This window comes from Pogona vitticeps, chromosome 4 (genome assembly GCF_051106095.1).
Source record: "Pogona vitticeps strain Pit_001003342236 chromosome 4, PviZW2.1, whole genome shotgun sequence".
NCBI lineage: Eukaryota > Metazoa > Chordata > Lepidosauria > Squamata > Agamidae > Pogona > Pogona vitticeps.
In genome coordinates, this window is record NC_135786.1 from 208138412 (window position 1) to 208158301 (window position 19890).

At 38.6% G+C, this 19890-nt stretch overlaps 1 protein-coding gene and 1 pseudogene across 8 annotated transcripts in view; both read left to right on the top strand.

Moving 5' to 3' along the window:
• The window catches only part of RALYL (RALY RNA binding protein like), a 333458-nt gene that overhangs the window by 12125 nt on the left and 301443 nt on the right, over positions 1–19890 (top strand). The gene's annotated exons all lie outside the window — the stretch shown is intronic.
• LOC140707170 (U1 spliceosomal RNA) lies at positions 2284–2437 on the top strand (annotated as a pseudogene).

The window sequence follows — 19890 nt, forward strand, 5'->3', positions numbered from 1 at the left end:
TGGTTTAGATCAAATCTACTCTCCTCTAGACTGGAAGAGCTTAAAGGAATTGTTGCTAGGGTTTGACAAATACAGTATATCAGTTTTGTTTTCTTCCATGTTAATCTTCTTTCCTTAAAAAATAAATTATCTGAAGTTCTTCCCACCCTGTTCATGATGAAATTTGTAAATCTGGATAAGTTTTATCAAACAAAATATGAGGATTCAACTTTAGGCTCCTCTTTCGGTCCAAAGAAATCAATCAGATTTTTGTTGCTTCAAAACAGGTGAAAGATTTATTAGTGCATTTAACAATAAACAAGTGTCTGACATTATGAGTCTTTTCTCCTTCTGCCAATGGGTCCGGAAGGGGTCTCCAATCTTCAGGAACAGGTTGCCATAACTATTGTTCCATGTTCCTGGTAAATCAGCAGGGACCCAGTCTCTCACGGTCAGCCCCATCGAACCTTCCAGCAAGGGCACGGTCTTGTCATACGGATCGCCATTCCACAGGGTTCATCTCTCGGGGTCTCGATCCTTCCATAGTCCTCCCTGTAGTTCTTCTTCCTCATCTCTCTTATTCTCCATTCTAGACTCTCTAGACACATATTTATTTATTTATTCATTTATTACATATGTATCCCATTCATCTAGTGCCTAAGCAGTACTCTGGGCAGTGAACAGCAGCTAAAAAATACAACTACCCACCCTGGCCCACAGAGACATAAACAATGAGTTATAGACCAAAACAGTAATAACCTCAAAATATAAAATAAGTCTAGAACCAGTGGCTAATCAGAGTCAATATCCAAGTCATGGATCCCCAAGGATGTCAGAGAGGTAAGATGTTTATGAAGGCCTCTTCAGACAATATAGGTTTTATCCGTTTCCTAAAGGCCAGAAAGGAGGGAGCCTGTCATATATCCATGGGTAATGCATTCTATAGTGTTTTGGCCACTGCCTAGAAGGCCAGTTTCCTGGTACTGTAGTAGTTTTCTGGGCATCTCTAGAGGTGGCTGCTTGTAAATGCGAAACATGGGTTAGTAGCCTTAGAGAGAGATGCTCCATCAGGTAACGAGGGCCCAAATCATTAAGGGCTTTATAAGTTAATACCTGCACTTTGAATTTGGCACAGAAGCAAACAGAAATCCAATGCAGGTGTACCAGGATCGGGGAAATGTGATCATATATTTGTACTCCTTATATAAACCTGGTTACCATACCTTGCACCTGTTGAAGCTTCGCCTTCAAAGGCAGCCCCACGGAGCGGGCATTGCAGTAGTCACTCCTAGAGATTACCAACACATGGACCAATGTTATTACGGATTTCCTGTCCAGAAAGGGCTGCAACTGTGCAAGATGGAAAAAGGCAGACCTGTCCACAGCCAAAATGTGATTCTCCATGGAGAGAGCCAGGACCTAGAGCACACCCAAGTCATGGACCTGATCTTTTAGGAGGAGTGGTGACCCAGTCCAGACCAGATAAATACCTCCAACCTGAGGGGATACTCCACCTAACAATATGATATCTAATCAGGATTCAATTTCAATCTGTTATCCCTTGTCCAATCCAATACCGAGGCTAAGCACTGCTGATCGGCGCTGGTCTGAAATGCTTCCCAGGCAAGCAGGTTTCAACTCAAACGGAGCACCTTTTCACCCAAGCACGTTTTAACCCAAAACAAGCAGCTTTTAAAGAAAAACAAGCAGATTTTTAAGGCAAGCATGAACGTTTCTACACAAGCAGGTTTCAACTCAAATGGAGCACCTTTTCACCCAAGCACGGTTTAATCCCAAACAAGCAGCTTTTAAAGAAAAACAAGCAGATTTTTAAGGAAAGCATGTACGTTTCTACACAAGCAGGTTTCAACTCAAACGGAGCACCTTTTCACCCAAGCACGGTTTAATCCCAAACAAGCAGCTTTTAAACTAAATTTTACATTGTAAAATGACAATACCAGGCAGTCCCAGGTCTCTCTCCCAGCTCTCTTAACTGCTTGTACTAGCAAGAAAGCAGACAAGCAGCCTCTTCACTAACTAAAAGTTTGAATTTCCCCGCTTTCCCTGCCTTCCCCGCATATTAGGTATGCTAATATCTGTGCACTGGAGGATTGTGGGAGAAACATTCCAGCCCTTGATGGGGGTCCTGTGGGGCACCCCAAAACACTGAGTAGGTCTCTTGGTCTCTTTCAGGACTGGGGCTGTGCAGCCCTGCTCTGATCAGGAGGTGCAGCCGGGGGGGGGGTCACCATGCCTTTGGGGGATAGGGCACAGAAAGGGGAAGAATTTTCAGGGGCCATTCTAACACATACCTGGCAGGGGGAGATACCATTATTGTAAAAGTGGTTTTCCCAGGGTAAGGCTCATCTATTGCACTTTGGATGTGCTGACCCCTGTGATTTCCCCAAATGTGGGAAAATCAACTGCCTAAGTGAGGGACCGTGTTTATGGTTTCCCCTGGTCTTTCTAGAATCACCCTTTCCCCTTTGGTCCTTGGCTGTTTTCATTGCCTGCTGTCATAGGCCTGTTGGCCTTGCTGGTTTTCCAGGTGGGCTGCAGGAAGCAGATCCTGGAAAGCTAGCAGTGCAGAATGGTGAGGTCCGAACAGCAAGCAGTCTCTGGTGCCAGTTCAGAGGCCTCCCAGCATGGCAAAAGCCAGGAAGGAAATGGGCACAATGATGAGGAAGTGTGCAAGCCCTGTGTCCATGTCATCAGGTGTTACAGACTGAAACTAAACCAGTAAAACCAGACGAGATGGTGTATTGGACATCTCAACATGATCTACTGCCTACCTAACAGAATTGAGATCCCCATGGGTGGCCTAAATCTTTTACTGAAAGTGTGCTGCAGATTGGTTAGTGGTGGTAATATCAGATTAAGGACCATTAGACTGCCCAACATTTGTGAGGTCCCAGACTATTCGGTAGAGTGCTCTTTGATGATGAGAAGCCTCATTACTAAGTGTGCAGTAATAAGCTGTGTCACGATCCACCTGGAGCAGGTACTGGCAAGCCACTCCAGTATCTTTGCCGAGAAAACTCCAAGGACAGAAATAAAAGATGTGCAAAGGCTAAAAGATGTGAACTATTTAAAATCTTAAACAATGACAATGTTAAAGTGCTATACTCAATATGCCGGTAAGTTTGGAAAACTCAGCAGTGGCCAGAGGACTGGAAAACATCAGTCTACATTCGAATCCCAAATAAGGCCAGTGCCAAAGAATGCTCCAACTACTGTACGATTGCACTCATTTCACAAACTAGCATCGTTATGCTCAAAATCCTACAAGGACCCTACCCAATATGTACTGTATAAATATATATTTCTGGTTTTTTTAATTAAATATTTTCAGGCAGTGGGTCATGAAACTGATGAAACTATGGAATAGTATCCTATGGGAGGATTCTATGAGAGGATTCTACTGTCCTTTGTTTTTACACTTCATACGTACATCTGTACATACACACACCTCTTACAGCTTCCATACCTACAAAGTGATAATAGACTAGGCAGACTATTTATGTAACTTGGAGCATCTTTCCTTACCCACCCAGTTTGTGAGTATGCAGCTCCACTCATTTTATTTGATTGACCGTACTAATCATTATGTATGTTATTCTACTTGTTGTGTACATTTGTTCCCAAGTCTTGTCCTGAGTGAAAACATTAAACTAGGGTCAGAAGATGGTAGTCTCAATGCTAAGGGGTATCCAGCATTGTTGAGTGATATCTGCATGTGGAAATGTAGATGTGGTTGGAACACGTTCCAAGTTGCATTCTTGCACCTAGAATATTCCTGCAAAAAACAACAGGATTTGGGTCTCCACATGTTCTTGGACTAAAACTCCCAGAGGCCTTCACCACTAGCTGTGTTGGCCAGGATTTCTGGGAGTTGTACTCTAGGAACATTTGGGGATCTAATGTTGGAAACCAGTAGCATAGGTTGTTGCAGGCCTGATGTAGTAGATGGAGAGAGGAAAGAAACCTTGCTCGAAGGTGGGTAGTCAATGATGGTCTGTGAGTGCTTGTGTTCATTCTTCTAATAGGCGTATGCATGCGCACCTGTGAATGTTCAAAGTGGCACAGACTTTGTTGGACTTGTGTACCCAGTGGCAATGATGCTAGAAAGATTACAGTTATGCATTGATATTTATTGTAGCACAGTGAAAGTGCTGGCCTTGGGAAATGCATTCCTCTCAGCAGTTAAGTATAATGGGATATCTTTCTATCAGGAGTGCTTCTTTAAAAGAAAATATATTAATACTTTACAGGAATCGAGCAAGCTATGTATATTCTGTATTGCAAAGGAAAAAGAAGAGTGGGGAGAGGAGGGATAGAAAAGAAGGAAAGGAGATTAGGTAGGTAGGTTTTGGCGATGCCTGTCCATGTAGGACCCATTTGCAACCATTCAGGACACTTTTCAATTTTCAAGACCATTTCATGTTCAATGTTCAGTGTTTCATTCTTTATACCCATCCATAGATTTTGATTAAAGCCAGTCTTTGCAATATACAAATTGCATTTTAATAAAAAAATATTGTTTTGCTAGAGATGGATTTTAGAAAGTGGATTGCAATCAACAAATCTTACATTGTAATAAATCTGTTAATCTTAGCAATATTGCAAGACATTGATTTTCTTTTATTTTCATTAAAGAAGGCTTGTGACTGTTTTACAAACTTGAACAGTAACGTTAATTTGCTTAGGTTAAATCTTGGCTGAGTATGGATATGATTTCCACTTCAAGTCAAACATTATTACCTTTGATATTTAGTTGAAGGCTGCTGGGATGCCATCTACTGTATTGATTTCAGTTTTTGCCTCCAGATAATCTTGGTTCTTAGTGAATCTGGAGGCACAAGCATCGGTACATTTTTGATCTTGTAAAGTGGGACTGAGTATACTCTCTATGTGAAATATACTGCTGTGCCATGCCTACTCCCTTCATTCTGAAAATATTATGACAGAGCTTATTTCATTAACGGTAATGGCTGAGACTCTGCAGACTTTTCATTGCCTCTGAAAATTGCTTCTGTCTGGCCATGGCTATGAGAGTGTTTGAATCAGTTTTCCATGTGACTTGTTTGGATTTTCTGGCATGACACCACTACATCTACCTCCTTTTCTTAATGTTAACTAAATTGCCATGAAGATGTATAAATCAGCACATAGTGCAGCCAAGAGAGGTCCAGAAAAACACCTGGCCTTGTTGCTGAAATTAAGGAGTGTTTCCAATGCACTTTTTAGTGAAACATGGATTAGGATTTGATGCCTGCTGGGTGCCAACTTCCCTCCATCTTCCTTAAATGAACTGCGATGAGTTGCAGCAAAGTTGGTGTGGAAAATGTTATTATTCTAAATAAAGTTTTCACATACTTTGTTATCAAAGGACAGATGACTTATGCTAAGAGATATATCTCTTTGTATGAGCCCCCCACAAGATCAGCAGGCGAGTGCCTTCTCCTGATTCTGGAAACATCGGGGAAGGATGCAAGAGAGAGTAGTTGTGGCTTCTCCCAGTTTATGAAACTGGTTTCCTAGAAAGTTTTGGTTGGTCTTTTGCCTCCTTTCTTGATACCAGTAGTTGAAGACTTACCTCCTTAATTGCTAGTGGATTTGAACAGGCTTTTGGGAAGTCAGTGGGAGATGGGGAGGTTCTGTGGGCTTTTAAATGTTGTTTTATAGGTTTTCAGTAATGTTTTAGAACACTAGTATACTATAGTATTAAATTGTAAATTAGATTGTTAATTATTAGTTTATTAACTAATTGTTTCTCATTTCTGTAAGAGACCTTTGGTTCCCACAAGGAGGGAAAGTGTTAGGAAAATTAAACAGGCAAACAGAGGAAGATGGCCTTAGCTCCCACATGTTGCCTCTTTTCCTCTATTATCATAGAACTGGTAGAGTAGCTTTTTCACACATGAAAGATTCCCTACAAAAAAACATGGTTGTATATTTCTCACACAAGAAATGTTTCCCTAAAAAAAGTTATCTTTAATATATTGCTTCCTTTTACACAGTATTCCCTTTACACCCCTTCATGGATTGCTGCCTTGTCGTGGCGAAGGGGCTTGAGTAATTCACAGAAGATATGGGCTATGCCGTGCAGGGACACCCAAGATGGACAGGTCATAGTGGAGAGTTCTGACTAAACACGATCCACCTGGAGCAAGAACTGGCAAGCCACTCCAGTATCTTTGCCAAGAAAACTCCATGAAAAGAAACAAAAGACTAAAAGATATGACACTGGAAGATGAGCCCCTCAGGTCGGAAGCCATCCAACATGCTACTGAGGAAGAGCTACTGAGGAAGAGCAGAGGACAAGGACAAATAGCTCCAGAGCTAATGGAGTGGTTGGGACAAAGCTGAAAGGACGCTCAGCTGCGGACGCCGCTGGAAATGAAAGAAATGTCCGATCCTGCAAAGAATAATATTGCATAGGAACCTGGAATGTAAGCTCTAGGAACCTTGGTAAGCTGGATGTGGTCAAACAAGTAATGGCAACAATAAACATTGACATCCTGGGCATCAGTGAACTAAAATGGATGGTAATGGGCGAATTAAGTTCAGATGATTGCCATATCTACTATTGTGGGCAAGAATTCCAGAGAAGAAATGGAGTAGCCCTCATAGTCAACAAAAGAGTGGGAATAGCTGAACTGGGATACAATCTCAAAAATGATAGAATGATTTCAATACGAATCCAAGGCAGACCTTTCAACATCACAGTAATCCAAGTTTATGCACCAATCATCGATGCTGAACAGGCTGAAATTGACCAATTCTATGAAGACTTACAACACCTTCTAGAACTGACACCAAAGAAAGATGTTCTTCTCATTATAGGAGACTGGAATGCTTAAGTAGGGAGCTAAGAGATAAAAGGAACAACAAGTAAGTTTGGCCTTGGAGTTCAAAACGAAGCAAGGCAAAGGCTAATAGAGTTTTGTCAAGAAAACAAGCTGGTCATCATAAACAACACACTCTTTTCCCCTACACATGGACATCACCAGATGGGCAATACCGAAATAAAAAAATTGAAAAAAGTAGGAAACACCACTGGGGTAGTCAGGTATAATCTAAACCAAATCCCTTATGAATACAGTGGAAGTGAAGAACAGATTTAATGAACTAGATTTGGTGGACAGAGTGCCTGGAGAACTATAGAAATGCAAGAAAGCAAAGTGGCTGTCCAATGAGACCTTACAAATAGAAGAAAAGAGAAGAGAAACAAAATGCAAGAGATAGGGAAGCTTACAGAAAATGGAATGCAGACTTCCAAAGAATGGCAAGGAGAGACAAGAGGGCCTTCTTAAACGAACAGTGCAAAAATATAGAGGAAAATAACAGAAAGGGAAAAACCAGAGATCTGTTCGAGGAAACTGGAGATATTAAAGGAACATTTGTGCAAAGATGGACCCGCTAAAGGACAAAAATGGTAGGGACCTAACAGAAGCAGAAGACATCAAGAAGAGGTGGCAAGAATGCACAGAGGAATTATATCAGAAAGATCTGGATGTCCCGGACAAACAAGATACTGTGGCTGCTGACCTTGAGACAGACATCCTGGAGAGTGAAGTCAAGTGGGCTGTAGAAAGTGCGGCTAACAACAAGGCCTGAGAAATCTCTATGTGGTACAGAAAGCAAACAGTTAGAACTGGATATGGAACAACTGATTGGTTCAAATTGTGAAAGGGGTACAACAAAGCTGTATATTGTGCCCCAGCTTATTTAACTTATATGCAGAATACATCATGTGAAGGGCCGGACTGGATGAATCCCAAGCCGGAATTGCCGGAAGAAAGATCAACAACCTCAGATATGCAGATGATACCACTCTGATGGCAGAAAGTGAAGAGGAATTAAAGAACCTCTTAATGATGGTGAAAGAGGAGAGCACAAAAAACGGTCTGAAGCTCAACATCATGGCCATTGGTCCCATCACCTCCTGGGAAATAGAAGGGGAAGATACAGTGACAGATTTTACTTTCTTGGGCTCCCTGATCACTGCAGATGGTGACAACAGCCAGGAAATTAAAATACACCTTCTTGGGAGGAAAGCTCCAATACTTTGACCCTCTCATGAGAAGACTCCCTGGAAAGGACCCTGATGTTGAGAAAGTGTGAAGGCAAGAAAAGAAGGGGATGACAGAAGACGAGATGGTTGGACAGTGCCATTGAAGCTATCAACATGAATTTGACCCAACTCCGGGAAGCAGTGGAAGACAGGAGGGTCTGGCATGCGCTGGTCTATGGGGTTATGAAGAGTCTGATACGACTTAACGACTAAATAACAACACAATATTATTATCAAACCATTGTTAGAAGGTACTTACACAATACAGATGTTATCATAAAGCCCTGAAACAGATTGCTCAGCAGTATTTAGTCTTCATGTGAGAACTTTGAAAGAATAGCTGTAACAGCAAAATAAAGATCTCCAAGCTTTTCTCAGAGTGATAGAAACTGGCAGAAAATGGATTTCTGTCATTAATTGGAACCCCCATGTTAATTCCCAATTTACAAACCAGTTTTCAGTTAAAAAGGAGAGCAAACAACAAGCCAGGAGATTTCTTCAAGTATATATTTAACTAAGAGCTCCTACAAGTTTGTGCCTTTTTGTTGCTGTTGTTTCTTTGTGAGATGGTGACTCATTGCTGGTCTTTGCTCTCAGGCTATGAGGTGGTTCTCCAGGGAGAGAGACATAATCTGTATCTGTCTTATTAGTGTGACAAGGGAAGGGAAAATGCTTATTTCAAAGAGCTAGGCTTTGTTTGAACCTTGCTGATTTAAGCTATAGTTTCTCTCTCTTCATGTATTAAAAAGCTGGTCAAGAATTTTGTCTCAAAAACATTTCCTCACTCTTTTGTGTGCTTCAGAGCCGTGTTTTGTTTGGAATGACCCCTTGCCAACTGACAGCTGTAAATACATAAAATGTTGAAGCTTTCTTGAGGCATGACTCCAAATGCCAACACAAAATCAATACTGAAAATCAATACAGTATATGTGCAGTAGTTACTTAATCATTTTTTTCCCTTAAATTATTGCAGTGACAGAGAGAGGGAGGGGGAGATCCTTAGGGGCAATGGTTATGTTTAAGTCAATGTCAATATGCCAATTTTATCATTTGTTGATCTTGCTGATGTGTTCACTTGTAAACTGTGTAACTAATATTTAGTACATCCCATTATCTATGTAGTCTGTTGGCAGTGAACATTATTGTGATCCATAACTTTCAAACAAGTGGACTTATAAATATATAAAGTATGAGTGAATGAGTATCAAAGAAAACACCTTTTAAATGGTTATGGGATGAAAATTGAATTGGTTCACAGTACACAGTATGTATAATGGAAATGTTCAATTAATTATTAAATATTAATTATGAACTGACAGAACATGGTATTGATCCACACAATTTATATTATGTAAGGCTCATATCCAGAAAAAACGGTACATTTGCCAATGGTAAAATCACCATTGATGTTTGTGCAATTTGTGATTTCTTCTTTATTATACTGATAAAGCAGGCAAAATTAGAAACATGCACTGGTATAAATGATTGGGAATTCTAAAACTGTTATGAATATCCAGAGCTAGATTATATGGAGAATATATTTTGCATGAGGATATCATGTATCAAGGGTAGAACCAATCTGTAAATATTAGGTGCTGGGATGAGGCTTGAAAGGTGGTAGTAAATGATCTTGTCAGATCAGGATAAATACATTGTATGAAATAGCACTATACGCAGTAGACTGCAAGGAAAATAAGATTCAGACTTTTATAGATGGATTATGTTTCTTGGGTGATGGATTTACAGAATGTTTTAACTTTAGGATGACTGCTGCTGGAAAGCAGGTAACAATATTATTTTGCAGCATTTGAGTTTTGGATTGTGAGGATAACCACAGAAAACAATATTGTGACGAGTTTTCCTACTGTATCCCATCTGCTGTATTCCACCTGTATTCCACCCGATTTCCTACTGCTATCCATCTGCTATCTTCTTAAGTTCCGAAATTTAGTTACTTGAAATTTTAAGTTAAATATTTCACAAGCATATTTTGATTGAAATCAAGGTTTAGTTTTTCCCTTGAATTTAAGGAAAATCCTTGTTAACATTAATTTCTAGTTATGACTTTTTATAAAGGGCAGAGTTTTACCACATATACCTAATTTAGGTAAATTAACGTAAGTCTCTCCTGAATCTTCATAGTTTTCACTTTGTCTCATTAGATTCATTTTAGCTTTGTCTTTTACCTTTTCTGGTATTCATAAAATAATTATAGAGAAATTGGTGTAGTCATCTCCAGTGTTAGTTGGAATAAACCATATTAAGACTTGTTAGACGTTTCTCACCCTTGTGTGAGAAAAACAGAGCAAAACAATTCAGAATATCTGTGGCAATGAATCTTCATTGCTTATATGGAAACAGTAAGTCTGAATATTTTTTTTCATATAAAAGGTGGTTGTCCTATGATAAAACTTGTTACATTGTTGCTTAAACTTATGAGGCTGATTTCTGTGTACAACATTTAAAAGACAGGCTATTTGAAAATTTTCATATGCAGTCTCTATTAAAATAGGGGTTAATGGTGAATATAACAGTAGACAGTGTTTGGTGTCGTATTGAATTTTCCCCTTCTAAGAATGCAGATTTATCCAACACTACTTGTTCAAGAGACCACATTTTTAGGTATATGCCAGTAGGACATCTTCAGTCTCAAGAGTGCTTACAGCTGCTAACTCTGCCATCTTCTGTCCCAAAGACAAACTGACTATGAGACGTAGGTTACAAGTTGCAGTATAGATGGCCCTAAGCCTTGCTACAGTTTCTTCTTCTGTTGGAGGGCTGGAATTACATATCACAAAATCGTCTTGTAGAAAATACTGCATTGCGCTCATTTCCTGTGCTGCTTTCTGTTCAAAGAAAGGGATTTTCAGAGTGTCAGTTTCCAAACAATTATTCCTGACATTGTTGCCCTAGATATACAGTGGTGCCTCGCAAGACGATTGCCTCGGAGGACGAAAAACCCGCAAGATTATTGTTTTTTGTGATCCCTATGGTGCTTCGCAATACGGTTTTTTCTATGGCTGTGCTTCGCAAGACTTTTTTTCCCGAGATCGATGCATCACAAGATGAATAAATTTCATTCATCTTGCGAGATGATTTTTTCGCAAGATTACGATTTTCACGAAATGAATTAAAATTGTCTTGCGAGGCACCACTGTAGATTGGAAAAGATGTTTTGCAAGAGCTTGGGAAGACCCACATCTAGGCCTTAAAGTAAATGGAGAGGGTGGCTTGAGAATCAAGAGGAGCAGGCTTAAGCTAATTTCAATCTTCCTCAGAAACATTGAAATGTTCCTATTACTCATTTTACCCCTGGTCTGCAGAGTAGGTCACAAAATCCATGATGGCTTGTAATATGCAAGATTGTAAAGTGGCTTATGTAACTTGTTTGCCCATATTTTGTTTGAATTGTGGAATCAATTTAGTTGATTTCAGGAGTCTGTTCTAGGTGGAACTAGCAATTTGAGTTATGTCCCATGGTACTGTTATGGTATTATTGTGTATGTGTGTGTGTGTGAGTTTTGAGAGTAAAGAGAACAGTAAAGTGATATTTGCTGCTGTTTACATACTAAAACTAATTTATTTATTTATAAAACTAATGCACTGGTAATGTATTAATAGATGTTTATTTTTATTTTCCTGGTCCCACAAATCTTTGCATTACATTCATGTACATATAAATGTCTTTTTCAAGATCTGGCTGCAGGTACAGTATTAGATTTGTAAGAGAAACAATTATTAAGATATTTGCCTACTCATTTTTGATACTGTATCATCCAGAGAAAAATGGGATCTCCTTGGAAGTTTATAGATATTGGTAACAAATCCTTTTTTATTGATGAAATCTAGCCAAAACTTCTTTCTTCATGTAAAAGTAAATGGGCTGTGATGTAAATATCAGTTACCTTGTGGATGGTAAATTAATGTATTGCAGGCTTGTTTTGTATACAGCATTATCATTTATTGACTCTAATAATGATGTAGTAGTAAAAGCAGAGAAATAATCTCCAGAGTACCAAAGGAATGTTTCTAGTCTCCATGGTTTCAGTGAAATCCAAACTGTGATGAAAATATTTTTGCTGTGAGGTTTTCAGAATTTAAATCAAATATTCAATTAAATCATATTTTCAGTTTCAAATTCATTATTTTAAAGCCATTCTTAGCTTGGGAAAGGCTATTTCTAACATCTCTGAACATTGAGACTTGTCTCATAATCACACTATCCATATGGAAAATGTGCTAGGCAAGAAAAACAAATAAACTCTTATGAAAAATAGTGTTGTTGCAAAGATTCATTAAATGTTCAACAGATATTTGAGACGCAGTCATAAAATATGTTCAAAATTAACATTTTGAAGATTTGACATTAAAGGCAAAGTGTAAAACAAGAACACAAGCTTGGAAGTAACTTATAAGTAAAGCAGTTATCTGTAAGTAGTTTTTTGTTTATTAGTAATTTAATGAGTAATTGGAGTTATATTAAAAGTAATGCAATCTGTAGATACAAAGTTACTTTCAGGTGTAATGAGTAGTATTTTCCAGCTGTTTTTAAATTTTACTTTTAAAGACATGTTAAGGCATTTTTAGAGTAATATTGATGTGAATAGGATGAAGGCTTATTACATTACTTTATCAGTCCTAAGTGACAAAATAAGTATTCACTTGTGTTGTCTTTTGCATTTTTGTAAATATTTACAAAATTTCAGAAATAGCCACTAAAGGAAAACAGAGAACAGTTATGTGCATTTTGGGGGGGCAGAGTCAATGCAATGTGTTATTACGTGCAGCATAATAGTTGAGCTAGTGATAACCATGGGTAACCTGCTGAGAAACAATAAGTAATAGAACAAGTTGCTTTTAAAATGTTCTAAGTTCTAACCAGGACAAATTTTCACCATTGTTTCCATACAAAAACGTTATGAAATTTATCTCAATATCTGCTTCCTGGTTGTTCCAGTTGAAAAAACATGGAGCTTTTCTCAAGTTATACAATGCAGATGTTCTTGTACGAGTGGGAGCTTACTTATATGAATAGGCAATATAGGAAGCATCTCTCACACACCTGCTTTTGAATTGGGTTAAGCAGGTTTTAAATTAAAGTAATTTTAAACTATTTGTTTACATAGTGCTCAGCTTAGTACACAGTGTTTTGCCAAGTTATTTTTAACAGCCTGGGGGGTTATTTATTTTAATTTGATAGTGAATCTGATTTATTTTGAATCGTTTGCATGTGTGAATGTCTGTGTCGAAGTATTCATTGTGTCTTGGGGTCTGCCAAAACAAGTGCCAAATCCAACAGAGGGGGAACATATATTTTTCGTTTTCTTTCCTCAACTCCATCACCCAGACAAGAATGCAATCCAGAGACTGGCAGGGTTGAGGAAGCGGAAACAATGCAGGCATCCACAAAGAAAGCAGCTCTGGGGGGCAAAAAGGTGAAGCAAAGGGAGGTGGGAAATTCAAGAGGCGTAAGGCAGGCATATGTGTGCATGTTCACAATGGGGAGTTGCAGGCACTGGTTGGCTTGAAGGTGGCTCCAATCCCAATCACCTGCTCTAATTTCCTTATTCACACAACCTGTCCCCACAGCTGCAGAAGGCAGTGAGATGAGGCTTTCCTCTATTCAGCCAAGCAGCAGAGGTGGCACTTAGCTCCTTCCAAGCCAACACAGCCCTTAATGCTGCCACTGCCATCATTGCTGGCCACAAGAAACAAAAAAACACATGACATTAACTCAATTTATAAAACCCAGAATTAGCTCCCAATTTGTTTCTGCAGTGTAACTAGGCCCCCCATTAACTAGTGATAAAGAGTCTTCTATTCATACACTGTGTGTTGTATTAAATGTGCTACACAGCCACAACAATCAGATGTGTCTCTGTGAATTCTGTGTAATTTAGCATATTGAAAGATGGCAAAATAGCCTCTGACTCTAATTTCTATGATGGCCTTCTTAATAATAAATCTGGGTGCTTACGCCAATTTATTTGAATTCTATGGAATTCGTTTCAAGCTTGTAACTCCATCCACTCCATCCTGATCTGTGTATACTAATTCATCCACATCATCACCCATTTCTGCTTAATTAAACTATCCAAACATAATCTTTCTATAGCCACAGTAAGATTCTTTCTAGTGTGAACACCCCACTGGTTTGCATTTTAAACTATATGGCAGAGTCCTGTGCTGCAGCAATAGTTATTCATGAGCAGATGTATGGGTTGCGATTTTAGATGGATAATATAATGCTTTTAATATAACACTGACTGAGGTTTTACTTATTTTAAAGATATACAATATTATTAACTGGAAAGAAGGGGTTGATTTATCATGTTTTTAATGGAAAATTTATAATTCTGCTTAATTTTATGAAACTAAAATTGTACGCATTTATTTTATATTGTTCTGGTTTTACTGTTCTTTGACTGTAATAAAGTTAATACTATATGGCAAAGTCAAAGTGTATGACAATGAAAAGTCTTCCAGAGAGGTACCTTAAAATGTGTGAAGTTGTTTGTTTTCCTTTAAGATATTGCTATTTATTGTTTAACTGTAATCTTGCTTCTTTTCTGGTCTGTGTAATAAGTAGGCTTTTGAATGCACTAAACATTTTAGCTTTGCTTAAGCTATTAATCTCAGCAGCCATTTATTGGTTTGTATGCTACAAAGCAAGAGAGATTATCCCTTAATTAATTCCTCTGAGGGGTTCGGCTGCCATCATCAACCACAATGTAGTTTCATGAATTAATGTTGCGTGGAAAATATAATGGAATGCATAATAAAATTTTAGTTAAAATACCAGTTATAAAGCTAGGAGTAATATGCAAGAAATTTGGATATGTTATTTAAATACATCAAACATTGAGTTGTTAAAGAATATGGACATGATCCATTTAAGTAATTATACATTCTTTAAAATGTTTTAAATTGTGAAGACTTTAGATTTATCAAAATTGGATTTATTCTAAATTGCCATTGGAAATGAGGCATTGTTTATAATAATTAGGTGGCAGTTCAGTGACCAAAAGCTCTCCCATAATTCTTGAAGGTCTTTGGGATTATGCTAATATAAGTGTCTATTGAATCACAGCACTATAATTAATGAAATGCAAAACAGTTATTATAATATTATTCTTTTTATTATGAAGTGATGAAATCTTGCAGATATCAAAATAATTGACAGCTTTGCTGTTTACTCAGTTTAACTGGGACTTCATCCAACCTGGGCCTGTGAAAGAAATACACATACTGTACTAGGAGATCATTACAGCTTGAAGTGTGCTGTAATTTTCTTTGGTTGTGTAATTTTAAATGCTACAGTATTTGAATTAGGTTTAGAGTAGCGCATAGAAAGTCATACTTAACTTACCTTTTTTTTATAATACAGTTCATTTGCCAGCACTATTAAACAGATTTTCTTGCTCATCTGTTTTTGTTCCATAGTATAATTATGTTTTGAGCCCAGTTCTCACAAATATGATGTTTATTACTTAAATGTCACTGCATATTATTTTTGTCAACTCCTGAAAATGGAGCAACTTAGCTTTGTATTTAAAAAGACCTCTGAAAGGTATTTTCATGTATTGCAAGTCATATAAATATTGAAACTCAGATGAAACCATTGCTGTTGGATCAAGATTTTCTTGATGTTTAGAACAGAGTGGTATCTAATTCTTACAGTAGTGATTCTACCAATTGAGTACTGAGCTTGGGAACTGGAAAATGTCTATGTGATACCTGACATTGTGCCTGTTGCTGCCACAGAAGGTCTATGTACATAAAACATTTTCATATGCTTAGAATTTTCTATATAGGAAACGAACAGAAATGTTATTCTTTTACAGATTACCTATGAACAGTTCAAGCTTATGCCAGACCATAGAAATGTTTACTTTTGCTGTAATTCTCTCAAATATATATTTAAATGACAATTTCTGTCTGGTCTCTGGAAAAAAAAGAGAGGAAATGCTTCTCTAGAACTTGAAAACAGGACTCCACACAAAGAATAAAGAGTCAGGGTCCTTCAAAATTTGTGATGCTTTCTTTAGCTTTGCGGATGCAAGAGTTATAACTGTTTCTTTGTAGATGCATCATTTTACAATCTTGCACAAGCAATGGTGGTTACAAAGGAGGAAAAATGAATGCTTATTTCTAACCAAGTTTTTACTTTGACAGTACTACATAGGGGAAGTGTTAGTGTTTTGTGGGTGGGTAGGATGCCCAGAATAATCTGCCACTGTCATGATCCCACATCGCCCCGCTTGTTTCACCAAACTAAATGCTCGCGCTACATGTCTTTCAGCTGCCACCAGTTGATTACTGTACATTGACACTGTTCACTATCAATCATAGAGGTCCAGGCAATGTGTCATTTTAGAAGAACCAAATAGAAATCGTTTATTATTACAGATGTTGACAGAACAAGCAATGTTGTTAACTCTTAAACAAACATCCTCCTTCATCCACTCAGTCACCACTCTCCTGACCAAAATCCCAAAACTCTTCAACTCTCCAACTAATCTCTCAATCTCCTCAGCTAAAAACCCCTCTCCTCCTGCTGAGTCTCTTATTTCTCAGGACTCTGCCCCTTGAGCACTCCCATTGGTCTATGGAGATATCACATTAATATTCATGACCTGGGTGGACGCCACATCCACACATTGTTGGAGTATCTGAGAGCTGCTCTCCAGTTAAATAATTTTTCTGATAATACCTTGTGGAGTATTGTAGCTCCAAAAAATGTCTCGTAATCTTCCTCGGTTTCATTGGTCTCTGAGGAAGATCCACCTTCAGAAGCATCCAGGGAATCCTCTTCAAATTTATCAACACTGATGTGTCCTTCCTCCCTAAGGTGAGTTCGAATTTCCATGTTAATCGACCTCTGATTCTGCCGACGTTGTTTCCTAATCCCTCTTCTGATGTTGAGTGCATGCTCCATTCCCATGATGTTTGTCATGCTTTGGCCTTTTACATTTCTAGAACTAAGTACTTCCGCAAATCTCCTAGGCTGTTTGTTTACTTCCACCGTCCACAGAAAGGTTATTTATTTATCCGGTCTCTTATCAGGCAGTTTCCATATTCATAGTTTCTGCCATCACTTTAGCCTATGAGTTGGCTGGCAAGGCTCTGCTAGATGTATTGAAGGCCCATTCCACTAGAGCTGTGGCTACCTCCACTGCCTGGCTGTGTGGCATTGAAGTCTCAGATATTTATCAATCAGCTACATGGTCTACACCACCGACCTTTGTGACACATTACAGATTGGATGTCAGATCCAAAAAGGAAGCAAGTTTTGGAAGGGCTGTGCTGACTTCAGTTTTACTGTGACGGCCCTCCTTCCAGTAAGTGAGCTTGCTAGTCACCCATTCATGGGCATTCACAGAGACCACGAAGAAGAAAGAGAGGTTACTTACCTGTAACCATGATTCTTTGAGTGGTACTCTGTGAATCTACATTTCCCACCCAACCTCCTCACTGTCCATCATGGGTTGTCTAGAGCTTTGTAATTGTCAGAGCTATGACAATGGCGGACGTTTGAAACTGAGGTATCGTGGGCGGGCGGAGCATGCACACCGCGGGGAAACATTCTATTGGTCAGTTGTTTAAGCTCTACGATATTCTGAAGAGTCCTGTGCAGGCGTAGTTTAACCCATTTGTGTGGATTCACAGACTACCACTCAAAGAAGCATGGTTACAGGCAAGTAACCTCTCTTTTAGTCTTCATGGGAGAAAGCCAGAGAGCTGGCGATGCCACAAGAGGAGAATCCCAAGGGGAGGAGAGAAGTGGAAAACTTCTCTCCTCCCCTTGGGAGGTGATTCTCATCCTCATCCTCTCAGTACAAGTTGCAGGGAAGGGAAGGGAAGAGGATAGGGAAGGTAAGAGGAAGGAGGCACTCTACTTTTAAACAAAGCAAAAAAACCCAACAAGTGTTGTTTTGGCTAGAGAAGGAGTGAATTAGTTTGCTAGATGAGTGAATTGGTTTGCTAGATAATGGTACTGGTAATGATGATGATTGCAGTGATGAGATGACATAGCATAATAACTGAATATTTGGTTGCCCAGTATTCTTAACATAGCATCTAATTTTTTATCACTTCAGAAAAATTCTGCCAAGAGCATGTGTTCTCTAATCATCTTTGTTAACATCTAGTGATGTTCTGAGTTCATCAAATCTTTTTCAAGTGCACTTTGCTATTAGCTATTATTATGTTTTATGGCAGTACATTACAAGGACCAGTTTACTTTGTGTCATGTAGAGGAAATGCCCTTTGTTTCTCTGAAGGCCTTTCTGCTCGAGAGAGGTAATCATTCAAATGATTGCACTGTCCTGGCTTTGCTTGAGGAAGTCTGAGAATGGTCATTTTTCTAAGGTGCTGAGAGGCACCATGCTCCCTTTCATAGCTTCTGTTTGGCCTTGAACATATTGTACTCAGTGAGTAGATGGTCTCTGTACCGCATCATGTACAATAAAGTCCACATACTGTATATTTCTTGTTTTATATCAACCTAGTAATCTGGCTTTCCTACTCATTTAGGAAGAATAAAGGTTATATTCTGCAATGACAGAACAACATAACTGACTTTGTAGAAGTTCAACATGATGTGGACCTTCCTTCAAGGGTACAGGAGGTTTGGCCTTCCTTTCAGAATTGTGCAATGCCATGTATAGATCTCTAGGTATTACAGGACATCTCCCAGATTCCTTGATGGTTGATCATACTGTCTGGACCTTTAAGGATATGAAATCCAAGAACAATTTGGAGATCCAAGATTACGGAACATTACTGTAGAGGAAGAAGCATTTATTCATATATATTTTATTTTAATTAAGCACAGTATTAATGTGAAGCGGGAGGCAGTGGAAGAAGGAGGGCCTGGCATGCTCTGCTCCATGGGGTCATGATAAGTCGGACATGACTTATCGATTAAATAACAACAAATTAATGTGAGACCTGGTGTAATGAGAGCATGTTCTTGGTTCAATTTTACCTGTGCTACAAATCCCCTTGGGCAGGCTACAATTTTCCATTTTGCTATTTTTGGGGGGTACAATACAGCTTTAATTTATAGTGCATAGTAATGAATAGTGAGATAATATATGTAAACTGATTTGGAAAGGCATCAATGTCCTCTTGAAATTCTGTACCTGATTTATAGATGGAGAAGGTGGACAGAGTTTTCCAGATTTTCTCCAGCAATTTATTGGTGGTAGAATTCACTATTAGCAATATCGACTTGTTTGTGTGTATCTGTGTGCATGTGTTTGGTTAGGTTACCCCAAAACAAAAACTGTATTAGTATTTTCCAGAACATCTTGTACCTGGAATTACTGAAAAGTGTTATATGCTTGGAAGGAGGAGTAATAGCAGGATATTAGCTTCAACCATATACTGAAAAAGCTATGACAGCACAGTAGTTATATAGGCCATAATCACTTAAGGCTTGCATAACCTGCCACAGTTAATTGCAGCTAATTGATGAGATGCTAGTGTATGTCTTAGCTGTGTACCTACCTACCATGTTTCCCGGAAAAATAAGACATTAATTTTTGCTCCAAAAAACACATTAGGGCTTATTTTCAGGGGAGGTTTTATTTTTTTCATGTACAACAATCTACGTTTATTCAAATACAGTCATGTCATCTTCTTCTGGTTGTTGCACAATGCTACACAGTGGTGGAGGGAAGGGTTTCACTTAACTATGGCTTATTTTGGGGATAGGGCTTATATTATGAGCATCCTGAAAAATCCTACTGGGGCTTATTTTCAGGTTAAGTCTTATTTTTGAGGAAACAGGGTAATCATGTCCCTGATTGCACAACTGAGATGAATCT